Genomic DNA, 3522 nt, shown 5'->3' with positions numbered 1-3522 from the left:
GCGATTCAGGAGTTATCTCAGAAAAGCGTTTCTGCGTTTTACACGTATCTGAATAGGCCGCGTCGGAGTTGTGCCCGAGCTAAAGCTTCCTCTTAAACAATTTGCCTAGGGATCAAATATATGATCACTCTGTTGTATATACTGTATATTATGATCACATGATCATTGTATACAATACACTGTGTTGTCATTGCCAAAGATGGTGCAAACGAATTCTTGAACGCTACGCACTGTCAATACAAGCAAAATGTGTATTTTTTCATAGAATATTATGCTCCTATGTGCCAAAAATTGTGCCCAACATAACTGATGTCAATGCTTCCATGTTTTTGTCTATTTAGTAAGTAAAGAAAATATCACTCGAACTTTAGAATTACATCAGTTCGAAACCAGCAAAGCAGGGCATGCCGCTGATATGAAAAATGTAAAGGCCATGAAATGAACAAGTTGAGGACAAATATGTTAATGAAACTTCGTCATTCAAGATCCTTGTTTACATTCTTGTACATATGCAATGGCCAGTGAAAAATCTCAATGACACTGTCCTTTGTTCCAATGTATTACGCAGGAGCAGCTGTCACCGGTCGGCGCATTTACATTCGCTCGCCTGTGCAGCCGGTCGACTGCAGTGCCGCCCCCGCGGCACCAAAGGGAACTATGTATCTAGGTAACTTTTCGCCCTAGGGGAGCCTAGGTCCCTAGTTGTCGTGCAAAAAACGCGCCTAGCTCCTGAAACGCCCTAGTCCCCATGCGCGCGCGCGCGAGGCCCATAGAAGTATGCGCTAGCGCAGGGTTTGTGCCAACTCGCCGGAGCGACAGCATAAAGTTAGTCTTTATTCTATGGCGACAGGGTGCACGCAAGCAGCACGACCACGAACGAAGCGATACAAGGTGGAACAGCGCGTTTTACGGCAATCGAAGCTGTGTGTGTGTGACGAAGGTGTATGCGCAAAATAGCACGACCACGAACGAAGGTGGAACATCGCGTTTTGCGTTTAGTGTGCGCAGAGCAATCGAGTTGCGTGTGTGACGCGTTTGTTCGCGCAAACAGCACGACCACGAACGAAGCGATACAAGGTGGAACAGCGCGTGTTGCACAATCGAGTTGTGTGTGTGCGTGTGTGACGCGTTTGTTATGCGCAAAGAGCACGACGACGATCGTCTTCTAACTGCGCCAGAGCAAACCGATTGTTGAGTACTACATACGTATTGCGCGGGCGTTAAAACTAGAGAAACACGGGATTGCGACGCGACCAGCCGCAGTGTATAGGACTGTACGTACGTACGTTTTTTAATGTGGCCAATCTTAAAAAGGACGATGGCATTTCTGCACCGGCGGAGAAGTGGGAAATCGTGATTAAATTTGGCCGATCATTGTCAAAAGCAAAGGCTTACCCTTAATTAGGGGTTATCCCCTACCTTCTACTGAAACTGCAGCCTCTAGTAGGCTTCATGCACTTTTGTAGTCATGACACCATACGACGATACCCTCTGACGTGGGGCCCAGACTACTGGAGAGCTGGTTGATCAAGCTTGCTCAATATACTTGACCTTTTGTTCTTTCATTATGCTACAGTGCTAGAGCGTAGTTTCTTGCTATTAGTAAACTGGCAAAACAACAAAGCATTGCTACTTTACTCCTCAGTGTTGTGGTTCTTCAGTCAATGACACTAGAGGGGAAAGGAATCGAGATCCAAGCCAAGTGGCAAATTGTGTTTAGTCAGTCTTAAACACCCTTAACTCAATGTTTTAGATGCCTGTGTGGTTGATACCTTGTCTAGTGGAACTTCTTGCCATCCCCAAAATGTGCATAGCACCAGAGGTATAGTTTGACAGCTGTAAGCAGTGCAATTAAGGGAGTGCAGTACCTGTATTGCAGCTTTACACCAGCTAAGATATTGAAGCTTAGGAGTATGTTCATATTTCTCATCTATAGTGTGGCAAGAACTTGTAATCCGCCCTCAAGTTCTGCTGGAGCACAAGCTACTGTTGCTCTTTTGTGCAGCTAGTGTCAGCAGACAAGCTTGCAGTATTGCTAGGTAGAAAAGCACTTAGGCTTCACGACCATCCAAGTCATAAATGAATAAGTGCATGGCTAGAAGTTGTAAATTGCAAGGAACAGTTCAAATGCCATTGAGCATAGTTGCGCTATTGCAATGTATCCTTCGGAGCATTGTACGAGCCATGGTGGTTCCCACATTGTGAAGTGCCACACCAGTGACATATGATAATGATGCCAGCGTGATCCAGTGTGGCTGTACTTTGTTCTATAAAAACTTTTCATGTGTTTTAGATTATATTTAGTGCAGTATCTGAAAGGTTATGCGCAGATGATAGTTGACCTTACAGCCATTTTTTCTATACAGTCCTTCACTTTCCATCAACTTCAGCGAATCATTGAAGCCCCAAAATAACACATTTAATATTGGTATTCAGATTGAACAGTTTCAGTTCTATGTGTATGTTTCAGAGAACTGGACCAAACATCAAGAATGAAAATTTAGCTACCTATTGATGCTGTAGCTTTAGGCTCTGCAGGAACCATTTATCTGCAGCACCCAACTTATCCCGTATTTGATGGATCGTGACAGATGTGTGAAGAAGCACGAGTGTTATGCAGAACAGTTTTCAAGAGGTAATGAACCTCTGCCATATAAATAACTGGAAGCCTTCTCCTAAGGAAATGTTCGTGCTCTGCACTGTAACATCGACAAGTCCCTCCCTAAGATAAGGTGATAAAGAGAGCTGGTTTTATGAATCTGTTGTATTTCCACAATTTTAACATGGTATAAGTGAGGCCCAAGGCATAAATGGGACTGTGTGCTGTTCTGTATGCGTGCTGCGCTTATTGTACAGATCAATAGTAGCCAATCAATAGCCATTTTATTGAAGATGCAAACTGGATCATATCCTAGGGCCAACTCACTGTCAATGAAAACTGTTATACTGGCTTTCTGCACTGTTTATTGATCATGGACTTCTTTTTGAGGTGCGATTGAAGTCCCTCAAAATCTTACTTAAACTATGAATTGCAACTGGGAGAACGTGTCCGTTCATTAGGACCACACTTTTTGTATTTAGCTCTCATCATTGTAAACAGCTTCATAATGAGAGAAACCTCAGACGAAATGCTTATTTTTTCCTCGCATCCTTCTTCTGCCTTCTTTGTAAGCACAAACTATGGCCATGTAAACTAGGTAATCTTGCATTTATCCTGTCTACAAGTGCCTCTTTTGACATTCATGCCTGTATTGCCTTTTCAGTGCCTAAAAATTCCCTTTTTCCTTCTTTTCTCATGACTCCATTTTGTTAAACAAGAACCACTGAACAGTAATGAATCTGAACAGTAATGACGAAAGCATTGTGCGGAAATATGCAAGGTGATCAGGAAATGTAAAATGAGTCATACACCCGATTGTAGCAAACTGTTACAGAGAAAACCCATGCAGGTTTCTCGGAAATTCTTCACAAACCTACCACATGCTTCAGACTGCTCCTGTGATTCAGATGTCTGCGATAATA

The 3522-nt window shown here is 43.2% G+C and overlaps 1 long non-coding RNA gene across 1 annotated transcript; it reads left to right on the top strand.

Annotated features, from left to right (window-relative positions):
• Positions 1-594: 594 nt before the first annotated feature.
• LOC129382719 (uncharacterized) lies at positions 595-3291 on the top strand. The gene is made up of 2 exons (XR_008610766.2): positions 595-796; positions 827-3291. It is a non-coding gene; the product is annotated as an uncharacterized lncRNA (long non-coding RNA).
• The last annotated feature ends 231 nt before the right edge of the window (positions 3292-3522 follow it).

Source organism: Dermacentor andersoni, chromosome 3 (assembly GCF_023375885.2).
Source record: "Dermacentor andersoni chromosome 3, qqDerAnde1_hic_scaffold, whole genome shotgun sequence".
Lineage (NCBI taxonomy): Eukaryota > Metazoa > Arthropoda > Arachnida > Ixodida > Ixodidae > Dermacentor > Dermacentor andersoni.
Note: the sequence above shows the minus strand (reverse complement) of the source record. Positions and strands in the feature narration are given on the sequence as shown.